Raw genomic sequence first — 24,743 nt, 5'->3', positions numbered from 1 at the left:
GCTATTTGAGGCATCTACCAGAAGAAGGCTACAAGCCTGCAGACCCTTGCAACATCTGGGACAAGACTGTGGATCACCTACAGGCCTTGGCCTGCTTGTCTTCTTGGAATTGGTGGTAAAATTTTGCTTCTGGTGAGAGAAGAAGCAAAGGAGTATTGTACCTCAACAGAGTGAAGCTGCGCCAAAACCAGCATTAGTAGTAGCCGGGCAGTAGCCATTCATGCGACTCCCCTCTTCATCATTCTTGACAAGCTAATTCTTTATTTTCAGTAAGTACTGCTTGATTTCTTCCTAACTTTAGAATATCTGCCTAAATACTTCATCCTTAAATTTTCAGGGTCTACATATTAGTTTCCCCTCAAGTGTTTGGCAGTGCTCTGTACAAACTCAGACACTATGAGTGAATTTTTCTTGTAAAAGGCTTCAATACTTAATATACTGAGCTCATATCCAGGCATGTCTAGAGGTCAGTTCCCTGTGCTTTTTTCTGTCAGCCTGGTGAACTTGGGCATCCTGAGACAATGTAGCAACTGCCTCTTGTACACAGACAACCCTCTTTTCTTACTTCCCAACACTATGACTTGTGAGAGATGCACATATATAGCTTAACTTGAAACCAAACACTCTCCAGCAAAGACCGGATTAGCCAGTCAAGAGGAGAAGGTTAACACCTGCACCACACCACATTCAACACATAGCCCTCAAGAACTTACACCACTGCCACAACCCTCACATAGTAACACAAAACACACACCTACTTTTGCGGAGGGTCTCAATAAAAATCTGCCCAAACAACAGAGACCTCTGAGGCAGAAATACAAACAGCCACTGCATCCCAGCACAAACCATGAGACACTTAGCTCACATAAACAGTGTGCCACTCAACCAAATTCCATAAGGCAAAGCAACTTACCCAATACACTAGTCATATGTGACTCAATAGTAAGGCACACTGATGTCCCACTCAGTAGGTTGAATAAGGAGAAAATTATGGTCAGCTGCCTGTCAGGTGCCAGGATCCACCACATAATGCACACACTCCACAACATGTACAAATATGACTCTGTCACTGTCCATGTTAGTGTGAATTACCTGAGATGTACCTCCCTAGACTACATGAAAAGAGACATAGAGGAGCTTTCGGATTTTGTAGCTCAGGCAGATATGACCCTAGCTCTGAGTAGCATCCTAACATCACCGAGAATGATACCACAGTACAAGCAGAAAATGATTGACTTCAACAATTGGTTAAGTTTCTGGTGTCATTCTAAGGGGATCCAGTATCTGTCTGCCTGGGATGACATGATTGACAGACCTCAGTGCTTCGCCAGAGATGGCCTGAACCTGTCACCCCAGGGATTCTGGATACTGGCCAAGGCTCTTGCCACCCCTATAGTGCCTTTTTTAGGCAATGTCCTGAAGGCAAAATTACCATCATACCGCTACAAGCAAATGAAATCTGAGGGTTATGCTACTCAATGCTAGAAGTCTAAATCTCAAAATGCACTTGCTAGAAGCACTCCTTAAAATGGAGAACATCAACATCTGTGCAATGCCTGAGACCTGGTTCAAGGTTCCGGAGAGCATCCCAGCTCTACCAGGCTATAATTCATACCACACCTTTCGGCTCCTAAACCTGGACTGAAGCACTAAATGTGGTGGTCTCTCCATATTCATAAAGGATATGCACAGATTAAGACTAGTAGCCCAACATAACGCATCAGAAATACTTCAGGTACAACTAAAACTGGGTAAAACTGCAATCCAGGTTGTAGCCTGCTATATATCCCCCATCATGTCTCAAGACTCCCACTCCACATTCCTAAACACACTGGAAAATATTAGGGTACAACCCAAAACCCTTATACTGGGAGACTTTAACTACCCCTTCATTACCTGGGAAAATGACTCATGTACCAACACACTTGCTCAACGTTTTCTGGAATTCATTAATTCCAACATCCTGGACCAACTCATTCTTACCCCTACCAGGGATAGAAACATCCTTGACCTGGTCATTACTAACATGGGCAATCGTTGCTCTACACCAGTAATCAACTCTTCCCTGGTCAGATCTGATCACAAGCTAATCACCATGGATATCCACATCCCACCCTCACCCCCCCCCCAAAGGAAACCACCATAAAAAACTTCTCCAAAGCCTATTTTGGGCTTCTAAAAACAGAGGTGGCTAACTTCATGACACACATGCAAATGGAAAATACGTGCATGACTGCTGAATCATACACCAATGCACTATATGAGCACATATACAAGTGCATGGAACGGGGCATACCAAACAGAACCAAGATGCTCTCCTCCAAAAAAAGGAAGCCAATCTGGTGGTCCCTCACCATAAACAATCTCTACAACAGAAGGAAAAAACTGTTGGAGAAAAGGGTGAATTCCCAAGAATGGAAAAACTCCATTGTTAGCCTCAGCAAAAAACTGAGATCCATCATCAAATCCTCTAAAGCTAGCTATGAAAACAAAATTGCTGCAGATTCTTAAGACAACCACAAGGCATTCTATAGTTATGTCAAGAATCTACATGGCAATACTCAGATCTGCTCTGAGTTACAGCACAATGGCAATACATATACAGAACCAACTGATAGTGCCAACATATTGGCCGACAGGTTCAGTGCAAACTTTACCCCCCTTTCATCCCCTAAAGGGCTTATCACAATACCTGAGGAATGCCAAGTCCCTATTATCACAACTACACAGGTAAAAGTGCACTGTCCAAAGCCAAGAATACAGCTTCCATGGGACCTGATAATATCCCTGTCTGTATTCTACATGAATTACAAAGTGAACTGGCACCATATCTGTGTACACTGTTCAATCACAGCCTCATTTCAGGCTTTGCTCTTACCAAATGGCGCGCTGCTACAGTCATCCCACTCCACAAAGGGGGAGTGACTACAGACCCTGGGAACTACTGCCCCATTAGTTTGATGCGTCTGATATATAAGTGCATCATCATGGACCTTATAAATAAGGACATAGGGAATCTCCAAACTCTGGGCCCCACGCAGTTTGGGATTGTGAAAGGTAGATCATGCCTGCTCAACCTGATAGACTTCTTCAAGTCTGTATCCAGAGCTGTGGAGGAGGGCAAGGTAATTCACACAGCCTACTTAGATCTTGCCAAGGCCTTCAACACCATCCCTCACTCAGGAATCATGGACTCACTAAACTAGGCATAAACCCCTATGTCATAAGATGGGTTGCCAACTGGCTCACTGATAGAACCCACACTGTGAAAGTAGTGGACTCCAAATCTGACTACTGACCAGTTACAAGTGGTGTCCCACAGGGATCAGTCCTAGGTCCTCTCCTGTTTGGCATCTACTTATCTGAAGTTCAAGCCAACACAAATGGACTCTGACTGACCAAGTTTGCAAATGATTGCAAACTGGAAGTCATTATTGATTCTCCAACTGATGTAGACATTCTACAAAAAGGCCTCACTGACACCAATGACTGGTGCCAGAACCATGGCCTTAAGCTCAATGCCAAAAAGTGCTTTGTTATTCCCTTTGGGAAAAATTTGGTGCCCATGAACTACCACATAGATGGTAGTTCACTAAACACCGAAGGTGTGATGAGAGACCTGGGGACACAGGTTGACAGCAACCTCTCCTTTGATAACCACATTGCCACTGTAGTCAGAAAGTCCTTCTGTGTGCCACAACTCATTGCAAATGGTTTCTCATCCAGGAAGAAAGAGGTCATAATCCCTCGCTACTTGTCCCTCATTAGACCTATTATAGAATATAATGCCCCATTTGGTATGTACCTCACTAGACACTTACACCAACTGGAAAGGCCGTAAAAATACCTCACTAAGAGGATCTTAGGCCTTAGACACATGACCTATATGGACAGACTCAAAACACTCCAGCTATACTCTGTCTCTTATCGCCTATTAGAGGCGATCTCTGCTTGACCTACAAAGCCATGTCTGACCCAGATCTGCTAGATATGCTACACCTAAAGAAATCCCAATCCCTCCATGCCACATGCTCCAGGGACCTAAACCTCATTACCACAATAAACAGAACATGCTGGAGGGACAGGTTCCTAACCCAGAGATTTTTCCATACTCTGGAACAAACTTACCATTCACATCAAGCAGAGCACTTCACTGGCCCACTTTAAGAGAAATCTTGATGAGTGGATGGTCAATAGGAAGTTTACCCTGGGGATCACTTCAGTGGCCTTGTTTGATAGAGGCACTGGGAACTAACTTTGGGCAGCATGATGCCAGGCAATCTTCTTGAGCTAGGCTTATATAGGCTCCAGGGCCATTAGCCTAGTACACACCTGTGAACCTATAAAAAGTACTCAAATGAAAAAAGTTACAATTTTTCTAGTAGGATAACATACTACAGAATAAATTTATTTATTAATAGTAGCAAAGGTAGGAGCTAATCCTGTAGATTTACAATTGCATTAATAATTTACCTCAATTATATATGCAAAGCATATTTATGGTAGATTAGTTTATAAAGCACAGTCTCATTCGTATACAGTTGCATAGCAGTATCATAGTATAATAAAGATAATAGTTATAATGCAGTACAGAGCAAAAAAGGAGTAGCAGAGAGGCATTCACAGGTAATAGCCAGACAGAGTGTGTAGAGAGCAGGTAAGGAGAGAAGAGTCTAGGTCTGGAGGAGTTAGAGCAAGTGGAATTGAGAAAGAGAAAGAAGGGAAAGTAGAGTGGGGAATACTAGGAAAAGAACAGACATCAAGATAGTAGAGCTGGAGAAGAGGAAAAAGAGGAGGAGAATAAAGAAGGCAGGAAGCACTTGAATGAAAGGAAATAGAATGGAAAAAGGTCTGTCATAAGTTAAAAGTAATAGGTTTATAAAATATATGAGGGAAGAGAGAAGAGGAAGTAAAAGCTGTCTAGAAAGCTTAGAGTGGATCAAGAGCAGAGCCATTTATCCAGTAAAGGTTGTTTGAGTTTAGTTTTGAAAAGTCTGTTATTGTCATTTTGTCTGAGTACTTGGGGCAAGGAGTTCCACAATCTAGATACATAGAAAGAATAGATAGAGTAATCAGCTGAATTATTAGATGGGATTGTAAGGAGTAGTTTGATTGTGGAATGGAGCTGTCTGGGGAGTAATGTTGAAAAATGTTGGTTAGGATTGGGCTAAGGTTTGCAGATTAGTTGGTGTGTAGCTGGTACCTGTAAAAAGAATATGTAGTGAGGTAGATTTTGTCCAGTAATAGCCTAAACAAAAACTCATGAACAAGGAAAGAAATTCATATTAATGTTTTCTTTCAAGAAAAAATAAGTTGTATCTATAGCTTAACATTCAAAGTTAACAAAATAGTAGTTCCCTACTAAACCAAGAAGACAAATACATGTAAGAGTATACAAATGCAATCTGGAAATAGAGACTGCCTGCTTTCTACCCCAATGAAAAGACAATTACCTTATGTGTACCCCTCTGATGTAAGATTAGGATAAAAATACAAATGGTCAGAGGCATATATTATCTAGCTGAGGGTCTGGGAGAAGCAACCAGAGAACCTGGATAAAACCCACATTGAGACAGAGAGTACATGTAGACTCCACACTGAAGAAGTCACAGCCAAAAACAACTAGAAGACTATGCACTGTTAGATGACAGCATTACTCACTTCACCACTAACTCACTTCACCACTCTGAAGACTGGCACAGATAATCCCTGATTGGGTATAATGCTGAGGTATGTGATGAAAAGTGAAAAATATGGCCAGCTTCCTGCATTTGGATACTCTACAAACCCTCCCCATCTACACATGAGCAGACAGTTTCATAACAGACAAGCTCCATGCTCAAATTTTACAGACATGTTATTGACTTTGCAGTCTTCAGGTGTCTGACTGTGTTAAGAAGTAACAACAGTAAAGTATTCCAGTTGGCTGCACACAAATTCACACTACTTCTGCAAAGACAGAATAGAGACTGCTTAACATGACTGAATGTCAACACTGTTATTCATCTTCAACCACAGACAGCCCATATATTCAGCAATTACAGTCGAATGTATTGACTATGGACATCTCAGAGATCAAATTTAATAAAATAAAAATAATAATCACCACAGTAATTTACTTTTGTCCCTCAAAGAAAAAGATGCACAGACACACACACACACACACACACACACACACACACACACACACACACACACACACGTGCACACATATGTGCACACATAAACATATATGTGGCCATTAATTATAGCCACTTATCTGCCTGTGACTGTACATGCTAAAGACATAAATAATTGTTACACAGGAATGCAACTTCTCAGCTTAATGCTGTTGAACTATAGCATGCAGCCCACTGCAACTTTTCTTTACATACCTGTCAATCTCTTCACACAGTAATCAGTAAGAAGGCTAAAAAGTGATGTTGGACAGAAGATCAAAATCAGAGGCAGCACTTAGGCTTAGGGATTTTCAAATGCCTGTCATTATTTAGATGACTGCAATTTGTTTATTTATTTATATTTGTTAACCAGGTAGTGTACGACTGGGTTGAAAAAAAAAACATTTTCAGTGGAGACCTGGGAAGAAAAGCTTCACAACAAAAAGAACATTATTAAGGTACAAGCTGTAAACAGTTTAAGTAGTACATTGCTAACAATATGTGAATGAGCTTAAAAATATTATAGCAATATATAACAACAGAAATACAATATAAACATGCATGTTTCAGGTATACAGGAATACTTTTTTTTTTTTTTACAATATATATGAGATACATAAGTCATGTAGCTTTACAAGGTGAGTCACTTCTGAAAGACTAAAATTGGTCATGTAGTTTTACAAGTTAGATCATCTGAAGGAACAAAGATTAATAAAGAAAAGACAAATAGTGGGATATCCCTATTTGGAATGAGCACTATTTGGGCTATCATGTGTGAGATGACTGGGAAAAAACAGGAAGAATATTAGTTGGGAGAAATACAGGGGCATAGCCAATTATCATCTAAATAGTCGTTTAGGGTAGTTTTAAATGTGGACAGGTCAGGGTTTTTAGTTATCTGTTGAGAGAGGGTGTTCCATTCTTTGGCTATTTTATGGGAGTAGAGAGAGTCTCCATTATAGTTGTAAGACTAGGTTACTCTTAGCATTAGTTTGTTGTATGACCTGAGGAATCTACAGTTTGTGTTTGGCTGGACTAAGTTTGATAGAACTGCACAGTCAGTAGGCTTGAATATGATTTTATGGGCAAGTGAAAGTTGTTCTAGTAATAATAGGTTGGTAATTTCTAGTCAGTTGAGCTGTCAGGGAGCAGTGGTGTGTTCTGTGGGGTTGGCTGTTGACAAACTTAGCTATTCTGTTATAGCAGGAGTCTAGTTTATTTAGGTCAGTTTTTGATAGGTTAGTAAAGACCTCAGAGCAGTATAGGAGGGTGAATAGCAAGTGGGATCTTGCAGTGGCCAGTCTAGCTTGCTGTGTAAGGTAAGGTTTAACCCTGTATAAAGCACCTAGTTTAGAGAGGATTTCTTTGATGGTCAAATGTGTTTATCAAATTTTAGTGAGTCATCTATGGTTATCCCCAGCAGCTTGGTCTGATTGGTGGGTTCGATTTTTGTACTGTTGTTAGATAGTATGGAGAGGGATTGGGTACTTGGGTTGGAAGATTTATTAGAAAAAGTTATGAGCTTGGTCTTATTTGGATTTAGGATGAGTGGGTGGCTGGTGAGGTACTTTTCAATGTCTTGGAATGTTGGACGTCTTGTGGGGAGTGGGGTGAGCAGATAAGGGAGGAGTCATCTGCATATTTGATGACAGTGGCATGTTGGGTGGCAGTATATAGGTTGTTGGGTAATATTATGAAGAGGAGGGGCCTTGTGGTACCCCCGTGCTGACTGGTAATAGTGGGGAGAGGCAATTTGCCCATTTAGTGACCAGTTATCAGTCAGATAGATAACTGTGATACCATGTTAGTGGTGTGGTATTGAGATTGTAAGTGGCAAGTTTGTTGAGCAGCAGCTAATGGGACACTGTGTTAAAAGCTTTTGACATATCTAAGAAAATGTCTGAGACTAGTTGTCCTTCATTTTTGAGATGGCGAATGGTCTCTATAAAGGTTATGAGGGCTGACTTAGTACTCTGTTTAGGCCTGAAGCCATGCTGTGTGCTGGAGAGTAGGTTGTTGGTAGTGAGGTGATTCATGAGTTGCTGTTGGATACATTTCTCTTGAATTTTGGCAAGGGAGATAGAATGGCAATTGGATGGTAGTTAGTTATGTCTCTAGATGGGCTGCCATTATGAAGTGGTATGATATGCGAGATTTTACATAATCTGGGAACGTACTGTTTGGAGATAGAGTGGTTTATTAGTAATGATATGGCATAGTTGATGGATGGGGCAGCTAGTTTTAGGTATTCATTTGGAAGTTGGTTGGCAGCTAAGCAGCAGGGTTTTAATTTACATAGGCATTTTTTTTATGTAGGAGGTTGGAATGGGAATAAAGGAGAAGGAGTTTGCGTCATTAGAGGTAGGGGAGGGGACAGTGAGTGGTGGGATTGTTTTGTTGTCTAGGAGAGAAGCGATAGACTTGATGAAGTGGGAATTGAATTGTGAGGCTAAGGGCACAGAGGAGTTAGTAAGGAGGGCAGGGGTAGGGATTTTATTGGGGATAAGGAGGTGGTTGATATTCTTCCAGAATCTATGTGGATTGTGCTGGTATTTTTGTTGGCAGGTAAGGAAATAGGTTCTTATATCGTTGATGATGTTTTTCTTAGCATGGTTTCTAAGTTGTTTGTAAAGGGTGAGATCATTGTTATTTTTGGTCATATTATATAGTGATCAGGCCTTATCTCTTTGTTTCATTAGTTGTTTTGTTTCTTTAGAAAGTCATGGTAGCTGTTTGGTTTTTTTGGCAAATTTGTCTGAGGGTAGCAAGATTATTTAATATTTCAAGGAATTTGTTACTGAAGTATTCTACAGCTAGGTCAAGTTGCAGGTTTTAATGGGGACCAATCACAGCTTTGTAGTAGCAAATTGAAGGTGTCAGAGGAGAAATATTTTTGCTATGGGTGTATTTGTACGAGATGCTGGTTTGGATATATGTTTTCTTCCTAACTAGAAATGTAGGGGTATGGTCACTTAGCGTGACTGGTAGACGGCCTGCCTGGTACCCATGGTTTGGTTTGTTGGTTAAAATCCAGTCTAAAAGTGATTTTTTTATTGGAGTGCTTGTCAATATGGATGGGGTAGTTAATAATTTGGGTGAAGTTGTATAAGTTTATAAATGATGTAGGGGAGTCAGAGGAGAAGGAGAACCAGTCTGGGTTGAAATCACCTAGAATGATGGTTTCTTGGGATAGAGAAAAAGATGACCAGGGTAGGAGGTATTCTATGTTGTATAGGTTGTTTGCCTGGTGGTAGGTAGATGGCTATGATGTTAATAGCTTTTTGAGGATTAATTTGGAGGCAAATGATAAGGAGTTCAGCATGAGAGATGTCTGGTGGGGAACAGCTTAGTTTTTTCTAGATTAAGTGATTCTTTAAACATAATTGCTACTCCCCACCATGTTTGTTTACCCTGTCCTGTCTTATAATATTGTAACCATTTGTAGCAATTTCAGAGTCTTTGATGTGGGACGTTAACCAGGTTTCAGTTATGACCTCAATATTTGGGGAGTAGGAGGCAAGAGTGGCATGGAATTCAGGTAAGTTGTTTGCAAGACTTCTGAGATTAAAGCATGTAATGAGAAAGTCAGAGTTACTGTTAATAGTTAAAGATGTATAGGTAGTGGTGTTTGTGAGATTATAGGTGGATGTGGAGGAACAGGAGCTTAGGGGTAATGGGTAGGTTAGATGGGAGTTATAGATGGGCCCAGGATTGGTTGGATATCTGATTGGAGTTTTATCTTTGTTAGAGAGTACAAAATTAGATACTTCAGTTTGGTTATAAGTTGGTTGTACCTGTAGGACAACTGAGTGTTGGTGTGTTGTATATTTCTTGAAAGGGAGGACATTAGTATTAAATCTAGGGCAAGTCTTGGTGATGATATAATGATAAGGTTTGCATGGGAGGTGTGGTGAGGTGTATGTGAGTGTTGCGGATGGGTGCTTGGAGAGTTTGAAGTTATGGGGGTTGGTAGCATAGTAAGCAAGGAAGAGGATGCCTGATAATAGAGTTCTGTAGAGCAAGTAGTTTTGGCCTTTCATTCTGACTGAAGAGTGGGTGTGGAATCAGGAAGTGAGGTATAGGAAAGTAGAGTGTAGTATGATATCATGAGAGGTTGAGTCTAGGTGGGGTTACTGGGGAGAGAGTTGTGTGTAAGAGTTAAAGTTAGATGGGTGAGGTTTGCCGAGTTGAGAGGGATGTGTAATGGAGAATTGAACAGGGGGTGTTGTTAGCTTAGGTATAAAGGAAATGAGATAGGGTGAGTGGGAATGGGGGTAGTATAGGGGAGCAGAGCGAGCCCGAGTGAAACAAGGGGGGAGTGGAGTGGGCTGGCCTCGGGCAGGAGTCAATCAGACAAAAACAATTACTCAATCCACAGATTGGTTGTAGGTATGTCTGTTTGGTAAAAAGATACCTTGCCTTTCTGTGTTTGTTTTCTTTTGAATATATGCAGGACCTTACAGAACAAAAGTAATATCTGTATTGCCTACAGTGTGCTGTTTAGCCAATTCAGAAACCTTGTGCTGTATATTTGTACTTATGTTAACTTTAGGGTGTTTAGCTTAGCTGGGAGTCAGGAACAGCTGATAAAAGGGTATGCGACTGTATATTAAGGAGTGTTGTAATTAAAGAATACAAGAAATACTAGCTTATAGGTTCATAGGTTCATACTAGGCTATCTGCCCTAGGGCATTTATAAGCCTAGCCAGAATGTGTTTGGCTTTCGCCACCCATTTTAAATTTATTTTGCTATGCCCTTTTTCGAGGTTAGTATACTGTGCCTCTGTATAACAGTGACACAGAAGTGATACCCGGGGTAAACCTACGATCTCCCATCCACTCATCAAGATTCCTCTTGAAGAGAGTCAATGAGGGACTCTGCCTAACCTGGACTGGGATTTTATTCCAGAGTGAAGGGAGCCTCTGGGTTATGAATCTGTCCCTCCAGCATGTCCTATTTATTTCAGTGCTGAGGTTCAAGTCTCTCGGCGTGGCTCGATGGGATTTGGATTTTCTGAGGTGCAGCATGTCCATTAATTCGGGTTGGACATGGCTTTATACGTCAGGCACAGATCGCCTCTGAACAGGCGGTATGCCACTGAGTAGAGCTGGAGTTTCTTTAACCGGGCAGCATATGGCATCTGTTTGAGCCCTTTGATCCTCTTGGTGAGGTACTTTTGGGGTCTTTCCAGTTGCTGCAGGTGTCTGGTAAGGTACATCCCAAAAGGGGCATTGTACTCAATTATGGGCCTGATGAGGGATGAGTAAAGAGGCACGATGGCGTCCCTGATCTAGATGTGAATCCCTTCATGATTAGGTGGGCTATATAAAATGTTTTTCTAACCACTTTGGCCACGTGGTTGTCAAATGAGAGATTGCTATCAACTTGGGTCCCCAGGTCCCTAATTACTTCTTCTGTACTTAATGGATTACCACCTATGTGGTAATTTGTGGGCACTTTGTTTTTGCCAAAGGGGATGACTATACACTTTTTGGCATTTAGCTTGAGGTCATGGCTCTGGCACCAGTTGTCTGTTTCTATGAGGCCCTTTTGGAGGATGCTTGTGTTGACTGGAGAGTCGATTATGGTGCCCAGTTTGCAGTCATCTGCGAACTTGGTCAGCCACAGTCCTTCCGTGTTGGCCTGTACCTCCAAGAAATATATACCGAACAAGAGAGGACCCAGGACTGAGCCTTGTGGGACAACACTTGTAAATGGTTTGGAGTCTGACATGGCTCCAGCAATTCTAACCATGTGGGTTCTGTCCTTGAGCCAGTTTGCAATCCATCTAGTGACATAGGGGTTTATATTTAAGCTGGTGAGCTTATCTATAATTCCCGAGTGGGGTATTGTATCGAAGGCTTTTGCGAGGTCCAGGTAGGCTGTGTGGACCACCTTTCCCTCGTCAATGGCCTTGGTGACTGTTTCAAAGAAATCAACCAGGTTTAAGAGGCAGGATCTGCCCTTAACAAAGCCGAACTGGGTAGGATCCAGTGTTTGTAGGTCCCCAATATCTTTATTTATGAGGTCCATGATGATCCTTTCCATAGCTTTGTAGACCAAGCTAGTCAGGCTTATGGGCGATAGTTTCCAGGATCCGTTGAGGCACCACCTTTATGGAGAGGGACCACTGTTGCTGTACACCACTCTTTGGGCACATATCCTGTTGTAAGGCTGAGACTGAACAGTAGTTTTATGTTTGGGTTTAGCTCTTCTTGGAGTTCATGTAGGACGCAGCCCGGGACACCATCTGGTCCCATTGATGCTGTGTTTTTTGCTTTGGAGAGGGTGGCTCTTACCTGAGCATCTGAGATGTCAGGGGGGCAGCACTCTGCTGGGATAGATATTTGCCCTTTTGGTGGGGGTTTGCGCTGAACCTGTCAGCTAGGATGTTGGCAATGTCTGTGGGTTTGGTGTATTTTTTGTCATTTTGGACTAATTCTGAGCATATCTGGGAATTACCACTCAGGTTCCTAACATAACTAAAGAAAGCTTTGTGATTATCCTTAGTGTCCTATGCAATTTTTCTCTCGAAGCTGACCTTAGACAATTTTATGTGTGCCCATAGTTTTTGCTAATACTGATCAGAGATGCCTTCCCTTTTTGGGGTTTTGCTCTATCATTTAGTAGCTTCCTCCTTCTATTGTATAGTTTGTTTATGGCTTGGGTCCACCAGACAGGACGTCTGCCTTTGGAGGATTGGGTCTTGGTTTTATTTGGGATCGCATGATCCATGCATTCCTGAAGGTGTTCATAGAATGCGTTTATAAAGGATTCTGCGGTCAGGCCGTATTTTCCACAGGCCCGGGGGCTTTGAAGGATTTCACCTCAGTTTTGAGGAGTGTGAAATTTGCTTTAGAGAAGTTTTTCACTGTGGTTTTCTGGGCAGGGGGTGGGGTCGGGATGTGAATATCCAGTGAGATTAGTTTATGGTCTGATCTTACCAGTGAGGGATACACTTCTGGTCTGGAGCATAGAGTCCCCATGTTGGTGATGATCAGGTCCAGTATGTTTTCCCCTCTTGTGGGAGTGGTAACAAGTTGTTCCATAGCATTTGAGTTTATAAATTCTAGGAACCTTTGGGCTAGGGTGTTGGAGCTAGAGTAATGCTCCCAGTCTATGTTTGGGTAGTTGAAGTCGCCCAATATAATGGTGTTTGGAGAGACCTTAATATTTTCCAGTGTTCTCAGGAAGGCCGAGTGGGTTTCCTGGGTTTGGGAGGGTGGTCTGTAGCAGCTTATAAACTGGAAGGCAGTTTTACCCACTGTTAGTTGCACATCGATAGTCTCTGATGCTTCGTGCTTTGCCACCAACCTGGAGGTGTGGGTATCTTTGATGAATATCGATACTCCCCCTCCTTTTGTGGTTTGGTCCAAGTTTTGGGGCCGAAAAGCATGGTATGAGGTATAACCTGGTAGTGCTGGGGTGCTCTCGGGAGCCGTGAACCAGGTTTCTGTTACTGCACAGATATCGATGTTCTCCATGCTAAGGAGAGTTTCGAGTGCGTGCATCTTGAGGTTTAGACTTCTGGCGTTGAGTAGCATTACTCTTAGATTCTTATCCCTTGTGATACCTATGGAGATGGGTTTGTCTTTTGAGCCTTGCCTAAAAAAGGCACTATGGGGGTAGCAAGAGCCTTTGCCAATAACCCAAAGCCCAGGGGTGACAGGTGCAAGCCGTCCCTAGCGAAGCATCGTGGCTTGTCGAGCATATCATCCCAAGCTGACAGGCATTGGATCCCCTTTGAATGACACCAATACTTAAGCCAATTGTTGAAATTGTGGCATCATTCTTGGTGAGGGTAAGATGCTACTCAAGGTCAGCGTCATACCGGCCTGGGCTACATGCTCAGAGAGCTCCTTTATGTCTCTTTTCATGTAGTCCAGGGAGGTACGTCTCAGGTCATTCACACCAGCATGGACAATGACTGAGTCATATTTGTACTTGCCTTGGAGTGACCTGAGTGCTTGTGTTATGTGGCAGATCCTAGCGCCCGACAGGCTGCTCACCGTGACCCTCTCTTTGTTCAGCCTGGAGAGGGGCGTCAGTGTGCCTGACGATAGAGTCACCTATTACAAGTGTATCAGGTGTGTTGTTTAGTCTTAAGGGCTGTGACTGTTTGGCACACTGGCTTTGTGAGATATGTGTTGCATGTGTTTTGTTTTGGGGTAGCGGCTGCTTGGGTGTCTGCTTTGGAGGTCTCTGCTGCTTGGCAGATCTTTATTTAGAGCCTCCGAGTATGTTTTGTGTGATTATGTGTTTGGTTTGCTGTCGTGGTAGGTCTATGTGAGACTGGAATTGTAGTGAGTGTGGTTTCCTTCTCCTCCTGACTGGTTATGCCAGTACTGAGTTGAGAGAGCTTAGCCTCCAGTTTGGCTATATGGTTGCATCTCTCACATGTTTTGGAATTTGTTGGGAGGAGGAGAGGGTTGTCTGTGTACATGAGGCAGTTGTAACATTGCCTCAAGATTCCCAGATTCACCAGCTGGACCGGAGAGGAGATTGACAACTGACCTTTGGACATGCTAGAATAATATTGGGAATTCCTTAATAATTGAAACCAGGGCCAGTGGGGAGTGAGGGTGTAGTGCTTTTAATTTTTAGTGCTGACTTATATAATTGCTTTAGTGAGCAAGTGCCAGGTAACTTAAGTGCAATGTGTTACAGGTAACTTAAATGCAAAATGACAAACAGTAACTTTCTTTCAAGTGAAACAAGGAAATAAGTACAGTAAGCAATGCAGATATCACTAGTGATCCACAGAAGTGCTGAGAAGCCATATTAGGTGGAATTAGCGTTCCAGGAAATAACAAGCATATAAACAAAGCTAGATTCAGCAGGCCTGGATCTAGTCTATGCTACAGCAAACAAGGTGTACCAATTTCAGTAAGATACAGTTCAAATATTCAAGCACTATAAACCTTTAACCAGAAATTCCCAGCTCAGAAGGGCAGAGTCAGCCTCTTCTCCCACAAGAGTGCAGACCACAAACCTTCTTAATGTAAAATAACTGGCCTGAAGCCCAAGTGCTTAAACCAGAACTAATACACTTTAAGAATAACAGACACTGGGCTCTCAATCAGCAGTTCCCAACTTAGAAGGATGAAAGCTACCTGTCCTGCCACCACAGTGCATGCCACAAACCTTCCTAATGTAAAACAACTGGTCTGAAGCCCAAGTGCTTAATCCAAAAGACTTAGAATGATAGCTACACTTTAATCAAGTTACTACCAAGCAGTAATAAATACAATTGAATACTTTAGAGAATGCCTGGATTAGTGCTCAAGTTACACATACAAAGCTAGATCCAGCAGGCCTGAATCCAGTCTATGCCACAGCAAACAAGGCGCACCAACTTCAGTAAGAAGCAGTTCAGATATGCATGCACTATAAGCCTTCAACCAGAAATTCCCAGCTCAGAAGGGCAGAGTCCAGCCTCTCCTCCCACAAGAGTGCAGACCACAAACCCTCTTAATGTAAAATAACTGGCCTGAAAGCCCAAGTGCTTAAACCAGAATTAATACACTTTTAGAATAACAGACACTGAGCCCTCAATCAGCAGTTCCCAACCTAGAAGGATGTAAGCTACCTGTTCTGCCACTACAGTGCAGACCACAAACCCACTCAGTGCAAAACAACTGGTCCGAAGCCCAAGTGTTTAAACCAAAAGGCTTAGAATGAGTTACACCAAGCAGTAATAAATACAATTGAGTACTTTTAAGATGATGCAAAAGTAAAAAAGTAGGTAGAAACACAAGTACAGTAAAAGCAGATGAAATTTTTTTTTTTTCTGAACAAGTGCTGAGATCAAAGAAACAGATTTGAGTGCTGAAACTAGAAAACTGGCTAGTTATAAGAAAATAAAAACTAAGCTAGAAGGCTTCCCTCCAACACAGAAGGGCTTGGCGGCTCAGAAGCCTACAAATAGTCTATACCACTTAACAGGAAAGGTAGGAAACAAGCTTAAATTTTTTTTTTTTTCCTGTTTCCCAGATGCTCTCTTTGTACACAGTAGGAGTGCCTGAAATCAGAATATGATCTCACTGCACTCAGTTGAGTGAGCAAATGAGATGGGCCCAGAAGGAGTATCCAAACACAAATTTACAAGAGGGGCGGGCAGTTGCAAGGCCACCAAGATTAACACAAACACAAAAACAGGGATGGTGGGTGGAACTAACTGAAGAGCAGAGTGAATGAGAGCAGAGTGAAAACTTCCAGTTCAGTTAATATTCCTTCCACACAGTTGAAATCAATTTAAATACTGTATTTTTTTGAAAAAAAGAGAAGATAAAGGTACTTAAATTCTCTTATACGTCCAGTTGAATATAGCAAGTTCTTAGCCGGCCAAAGCTGAGGTTTTTAAGCAGAAAATATTTCACACTGTACCACTTAAATAGGCAAGGACAGGAAATCAAAGAATGTGACTACCCCCACACCTGTAATTACTAGCAAATAGGAAAATTCAGCAAACACTGAATAACTTCCAGTTCAGCTAATATTCCTTCCTCACAGTTAAAATCAATTTAAATACTGTATTATTTTGAAAAACAAAGAGCAGATAAAGGTACTTAAATTCTCTTATACGTCCAGTTGAATATAGCAAGTTCTTAGACGGCCAAAGCTGAGGCAGCATATGGCATCTGTTTGAGCCCTTTGATCCTCTTGGTGAGGTACTTTTGGGGTCTTTCCAGTTGCTGCAGGTGTCTGGTAAGGTACATCCCAAAAGGGGCATTGTACTCATTATGGGCCTGATGAGGGATGAGTAAAGAGGCACGATGACGTCCCCTGATCTAGATGTGAATCCCTTCATGATTAGGTGGGCTATATAAAATGTTTTTCTAACCACTTTGGCCACGTGGTTGTCAAATGAGAGATTGCTATCAACTTGGGTCCCCAGGTCCCTAATTACTTCTTCTGTACTTAATGGATTACCACCTATGTGGTAATTTGTGGGCACTTTGTTTTTGCCAAAGGGATGACTATACACTTTTGGCATTTAGCTTGAGGTCATGGCTCTGGCACCAGTTGTCTGTTTCTATGAGGCCCTTTTGGAGGATGCTTGTGTCGACTGGAGAGTCGCCAGTTTGCAGTCATCTGCTAACTTGGTCAGCCACAGTCCTTCCGTGTTGGCCTGTACCTCCAAGAAATATATACCCACAAGAGAGGACCCAGGACTGAGCCTTGTGGGACAACACTTGTAAATGGTTTGGAGTCTGACATGGCTCCAGCAATTCTAACCATGTGGGTTCTGTCCTTGAGCCAGTTTGCAATCCATCTAGTGACATAGGGTTTATATTTAAGCTGGTGAGCTTATCTATAATTCCAGTGGGGTATTGTATCGAGGCTTTGGAGGTCCAGGTAGGCTGTGTGGACCACCTTTCCCTCGTCAATGGCCTTGGTGACTGTTTCAAAGAAATCAACCAGGTTTAAGAGGCAGGATCTGCCCTTAACAAAGCCGAACTGGGTAGGATCCAGTGTTTGTAGGTCCCCAATATCTTTATTTATGAGGTCCATGATGATCCTTTCCATAGCTTTGCAGACCAAGCTAGTCAGGCTTATGGGGCGATAGTTTCCAGGATCCGTTGAGGCACCACCTTTATGGAGAGGGACCACTGTTGCTGTACACCACTCTTTGGGCACATATCCTGTTGTAAGGCTGAGACTGAACAGTAGTTTTATGTTTGGGTTTAGCTCTTCTTGGAGTTCATGTAGGACCAGGACACCATCTGGTCCCATTGATGCTGTGTTTTTGCTTTGGAGAGGGTGGCTCTTACCTGAGCATCTGAGATGTCAGGGGCAGCACTCTGCTGGGATAGATATTTGCCCTTTGGTGGGGGTTTCTGAACCTGTCAGCTAGGATGTTGGCAATGTCTGTGGGTTCGATGTATTTTTTGTCATTTTGGACTAATTCTGAGCATATCTGGGAATTACCACTCAGGTTCCTAACATAACTAAAGAAAGCTTTGTGATTATCCTTAGTGTCCTGTGCAATTTTTCTCTCGAAGCTGACCTTAGACAATTTTATGTGTGCCCATAGTTTTTTGCTAATACTGATCAGTGATGCCTTCCCTTTTTGGGATTTTGCTCTATCATTTAGTAGCTTCCTCCTTCTATTGTATAGTTTGTTTATGGCTTGGGTCCACCAGACAGGACGTCTGCCTTTGGAGGATTGGGTCTTGGTTTTATTTGGGATCGCATGATCCATGCATTCCTGAAGGTGTTCATAGAATGCGTTTATAAAGGATTCTGCGGTCAGGCCGTATTTTCCACAGGCCGGGGCTTTGAAGGATTTCACCTCAGTTTTGAGGAGTGTGAAATTTGCTTTAGAGAAGTTTTTCACTGTGGTTTTCTGGGCAGGGTGGGGTCGGATGTGAATATCCAGTGAGATTAGTTTATGGTCTGATCTTACCAGTGAGGGATACACTTCTGGTCTGGAGCATAGAGTCCCCATGTTGGTGATGATCAGGTCCAGTATGTTTTCCCTCTTGTGGGAGTGGTAACAAGTTGTTCCATAGCATTTGAGTTTATAAATTCTAGGAACCTTTGGGCTAGGGTGTTGGAGCTAGAGTAATGCTCCCAGTCTATGTTTGGGTAGTTGAAGTCGCCCAATATAATGGTGTTTGGAGAGACCTTAATATTTTCCAGTGTTCTCAGGAAGGCCGAGTGGGTTTCCTGGGTTTGGGAGGGTGGTCTGTAGCAGCTTATAAACTGGAAGGCAGTTTTACCCACTGTTAGTTGCACATCGATAGTCTCTGATGCTTCGTGCTTTGCCACCAACCTGGAGGTGTGGGTATCTTTGATGAATATCGATACTCCCCCTCCTTTTGTGGTTTGGTCCAAGTTTGGGGCAGCATGGTATGAGGTATAACCTGGTAGTGCTGGGGTGCTCTCGAGCCGTGAACCAGGTTTCTGTTACTGCACAGATATCGATGTTCTCCATGCTAAGGAGAGTTTCGCATCTTGAGGTTTAGACTTCTGGCGTTGAGTAGCATTACTCTTAGATTCTTATCCCTTGTGATACCTATGGAGATGGGTTTGTCTTTTGAGCCTTGCCTAAAAAAGGCACTATGGGGGTAGCAAGAGCCTTTGCCAATAACCCAAAGCCCAGGGGTGACAGGTGCAAGCCGTCCCTAGCGAAGCATCGTGGCTTGTCGAGCATATCATCCCAAGCTGACAGGCATTGGATCCCCTTTGAATGACACCAATACTTAAGCCAATTGTTGAAATTGTGGCATCATTCTTGGTGAGGGTAAGATGCTACTCAAGGTCAGCGTCATACCGGCCTGGGCTACATGCTCAGAGAGCTCCTTTATGTCTCTTTTCATGTAGTCCAGGGAGGTACGTCTCAGGTCATTCACACCAGCATGGACAATGACTGAGTCATATTTGTACTCGCCTTGGAGTGACCTGAGTGCTTGTGTTATGTGGCAGATCCTAGCGCCCGACAGGCTGCTCACCGTGACCCTCTCCTTGTTCAGCCTGGAGAGCGGGACGTCAGTGTGCCTGACGATAGAGTCACCTATTACAAGTGTATCAGGTGTGTTGTTTAGTCTTAAGGGCTGTGACTGTTTGGCACACTGGCTTTGTGAGATATGTGTTGCATGTGTTTTGTTTTGGGGTAGCGGCTGCTTGGGTGTCTGCTTTGGAGGTCTCTGCTGCTTCGCAGATCTTTATTTAGAGCCTCAGTATGTTTTTGTGTGATTATGTGTTTGGTTTGCTGTCGTGGTAGGTCTATGTGAGACTGGAATTGTAGTGAGTGTGGTTTCCTTCTCCTCCTGACTGGTTATGCCAGTACTGAGTTGAGAGAGCTTAGCCTCCAGTTTGGCTATATGGTTGCATCTCTCACATGTTTTGGAATTTGTTGGGAGGAGGAGAGGGTTGTCTGTGTACATGAGGCAGTTGTAACATTGCCTCAAGATTCCCAGATTCACCAGCTGGACCGGAGAGGAGATTGACAACTGACCTTTGGACATGCTAGAATAATATTGGGAATTCCTTAATAATTGAAAACCAGGGCCAGTGGGGAGTGAGGGTGTAGTGCTTTTAATTTTTAGTGCTGACTTATATAATTGCTTTAGTGAGCAAGTGCCAGGTAACTTAAGTGCAATGTGTTACAGGTAACTTAAATGCAAAACGACAAACAGTAACTTTCTTTCAAGTGAAACAAGGAAATAAGTACAGTAAGCAATGCAGATATCACTAGTGATCCACAGAAGTGCTGAGAAGCCGCATATTAGGTGGAATTAGCGTTCCAGGGAAATAACAAGCATATAAACAAAGCTAGATTCAGCAGGCCTGGATCTAGTCTATGCTACAGCAAACAAGGTGTACCAATTTCAGTAAGATACAGTTCAAATATTCAAGCACTATAAACCTTTAACCAGAAATTCCCAGCTCAGAAGGGCAGAGTCCAGCCTCTTCTCCCACAAGAGTGCAGACCACAAACCTTCTTAATGTAAAATAACTGGCCTGAAGCCCAAGTGCTTAAACCAGAACTAATACACTTTAAGAATAACAGACACTGGGCTCTCAATCAGCAGTTCCCAACTTAGAAGGATGAAAGCTACCTGTCCTGCCACCACAGTGCATGCCACAAACCTTCCTAATGTAAAACAACTGGTCTGAAGCCCAAGTGCTTAATCCAAAAGACTTAGAATGATAGCTACACTTTAATCAAGTTACTACCAAGCAGTAATAAATACAATTGAATACTTTAGAGAATGCCTGGATTAGTGCTCAAGTTACACATACAAAGCTAGATCCAGCAGGCCTGAATCCAGTCTATGCCACAGCAAACAAGGCGCACCAACTTCAGTAAGAAGCAGTTCAGATATGCATGCACTATAAGCCTTCAACCAGAAATTCCCAGCTCAGAAGGGCAGAGTCCAGCCTCTCCTCCCACAAGAGTGCAGACCACGAACCCTCTTAATGTAAAATAACTGGCCTGAAAGCCCAAGTGCTTAAACCAGAATTAATACACTTTTAGAATAACAGACACTGAGCCCTCAATCAGCAGTTCCCAACCTAGAAGGATGTAAGCTACCTGTTCTGCCACTACAGTGCAGACCACAAACCCACTCAGTGCAAAACAACTGGTCCAGCCCAAGTGTTTAAACCAAAAGGCTTAGAATGAGTTACACCAAGCAGTAATAAATACAATTGAGTAATTTTAAGATGATGCAAAAGTAAAAAGTAGGTAGAAACACAAGTACAGTAAAAGCAGATGAAATTTTTTTTTTTCTGAACAAGTGCTGAGATCAAAGAAACAGATTTGAGTGCTGAAACTAGAAAACTGGCTAGTTATAAGAAAATAAAAACTAAGCTAGAAGGCTTCCCTCCAACACAGAAGGGCTTGGCGGCTCAGAAGCCTACAAATAGTCTATACCACTTAACAGGAAAGGTAGGAAACAAGCTTAAATTTTTTTTTTTTTTCCTGTTTCCCAGATGCTCTCTTTGTACACAGTAGGAGTGCCTGAAATCAGAATATGATCTCACTGCACTCAGTTGAGTGAGCAAATGAGATGGGCCCAGAAGGAGTATCCAAACACAAATTTACAAGAGGGGCGGGCCGTTGCAAGGCCACTATGATTAACACCAAAACAAAAACAGGGATGGTGGGTGGCACTAACTGAAGAGCAGAGTGAATGAGAGCAGAGTGAAAACTTCCAGTTCAGTTAATATTCCTTCCACACAGTTGAAATCAATTTAAATACTGTATTTTTTTGAGAAAAAAAGAGCAGATAAAGGTACTTAAATTCTCTTATACGTCCAGTTGAATATAGCAGGTTCTTAGCCGGCCAAAGCTGAGGTTTTTAAGCAGAAAATATTTCACACTGTACCACTTAAATAGGCAAGGACAGGAAATCAAAGAATGTGACTACCCCCACACCTGTAATTACTAGCAAATAACAAAATTCAGCAAACACTGACTAACTTCCAGTTCAGCTAATATTCCTTCCACACAGTTAAAATCAATTTAAATACTGTATTTTTTTGGAAAACAAAGAGCAGATAAAGGTTCTTAAATTCTCTTATAAGTCCAGTTTAATATAGCAAGTTCTTAGCCTGCCAAAGCTGAGGTTTTTATGAATGGGGGGGGGCAGCTGCTGTCCCTGGCCTACAGTTAACAAAGTGCACTATGCACTTGATACAGAGATAAGCCCAAAATATTGTGGAATTCAGATGCACCTACAATGCTTTCTTAGTCCTTTTTCTTTCAGGATGATTGTTTCCTTTTGTTGTTTAGTGGCCAGGTTCATAAAGTTGCTAGTGCAGTTAAAAACTGCCGTGGACCAGTAGAAGGGGAACGGCTGAGCAACCCATTTGCAGGGGCTGTGGAAATCTAAAAACAAGAATGGAGAGCAAGAAACAGCTGCAGTTAGTAGGGGCACTGAAGAAGATGGAGAGAAGTACAGGAGAGACAGAATACCATACCTGAGAAATGCAAGCATGAAACATGAGACAAAAACATTATGATCATGACAGAGTGTAATTCTAACATTTAGTAGAAGTATAGAGCATACCAATGAATAAATGCAGCACAAATAGACCAGACCAATACTAATATGTAATAAACTGCCCACATATGCTATACTAACATTAGTATGTGCACATGGTATATAGAATATAGCGTGTAGGTCTAAGAAAACAAAACAGTGTAAGAAACTTGTGTGTGTGGAAGATTTTCAGTCCATATATTTCTAGTTAATCACTATATATTAATCAGATCAGACAATAGTAGTAGAAGTAGTGAACGTAAACTTGTCAAGTCAAAAAGTAATAATAGAAAATATATAATTCTACAACATTACTAAGTATTTGAAAGTAATCCAAGCAAGGCAGGCAGTCTGTTTCCAGTCGAAAATCCTTTATTAAGTACACAGACAAGCGATCCAAGTAAAACAAAAATAGAATAATAATATATATATACACACTTTTTATCAGGCATGGGAGTGGTTTATTGTGCTGTAAAACAAAGTGTTATTGGTACACATGTTAAATTCACATCCCTTCCCCCATCAATGTGACATTCAGCTGTCATAATAATATATAGCCCTAATGTACTTTAATGGTACATCTTATTTAACCAAATTACTAAGTAGATTATTAAGTCTGTGATTTTATACAAGGCAATATACTACATAGCTGGAAATATATCAACCTTAGTTCATTTTGCGATCAAAAATTATATATAAATAGATACATACACATTTTGCATGTAAAAATCAGTTTCTATTTTCATAACCTATTGTTAACAAAGATCGCTTTCGTCCTTCTAGACTTCTTCAGGTCTGTGTACAAGAGCCCTAAAAACTTATATAATTAGTTAGTATTGTTATTACCATCATTTTGAATAAAGTAGAAAAAAAGAGAACCAGAAAAAAATAAAAATAAAAAAAATATATATGTATGATGATGGAAACAAAATATACACTTAAATTTCAAATGATTTAAAATGGTATTTAAAACCAATTTGTAGAAAAAAATAAACTAAAATACAATTAGTCATGTAAACAATGTGGCAATTTTCTAAGTTCCAGTGCACTTTTAATTGAACAGTAGTAGTTTAGTCCAGGCTTTCTAAAAGAGTTCAGCTTTAATTGCCACATGAGTTCATGTTTCTCCAGAATATTCGGGATGTCTCCCTCAAGATCACCCATGTCTATGCGATCCAGGATCTGGAACTTAAAACCTGTGTGTCTTTTATGAAGAGAAAGGTGTTTGGCTAGTGCATTATTTTTACATCCAGAGCGGATTTCTGACAGATGACATGAAATCCTTCGCTTGAGTTTATTTACAGTCTTGCCCACATAGAATGCATCACATTCATTGCACTGTGCCCTGTAAATTACTTTTTTAGTGTTACAGTCACCCCCTGCACTGGTTTTAATGATCTTCTTTAAATAAGGGCAATAAAAACTATCACCCTGCTGTATAAATATACAAAATGTACAATTAGTTTCACATCTTTTAGTGCTTTTCTCATGTGGTCTAGGTTTAAATTCAACAAAACTTCTAATATTCCTGGCCTTCCTATAAACAAATGGTGGGGCTTCACCTAAGATGTTAATCAGAAAAGGGTTTCCTGTGACAATGTCCCAGTTTTCTTCAATAATATTTTTGATACTGTGATAATCCAAAGTGTATGTCAGGATGCAGCTATTTTTGCATTTGTTATTCTCTGTGGGATTACTTAACATTTTTCTACTGGGGAGGTTGAGTGAAGGTGCTTCAGTCCTTTTCAGTTCTATAATGGGTTCCAGAATGTTTTTTAACATCTGACTTTCATAGCCTCTCACTAGAAAATCATTCTCTAAGTTGTTCAAGTTTCTCAAAAATGGTTCCATCTCTGTGGTAATTTGAGATAATCTATAGCCTTGGGATTTCACTACATTATACTTGGTTTTTGTAGGATGTAGACCTTTACTGTGGAGTAATAAGTTAACCCTCATTGGTTTTCTGAATAGATCAGTGGTGATTCTGTTATTGTTGGTGTCCTTGGAAATCTGTATATCTAAGAAAGTGGTTGAAGTACAGCTATGGGAAGAGGTAAACTTCAGGAAGGGGGTTGTTTGACTGAGGTA

Source organism: Protopterus annectens, chromosome 9.part0, assembly GCF_019279795.1.
Source record: "Protopterus annectens isolate FY-2018-M chromosome 9.part0, PAN1.0, whole genome shotgun sequence".
In the NCBI taxonomy this organism is placed as follows: Eukaryota; Metazoa; Chordata; order Ceratodontiformes; family Protopteridae; genus Protopterus; species Protopterus annectens.
This window is presented reverse-complemented; position numbering follows the sequence as displayed.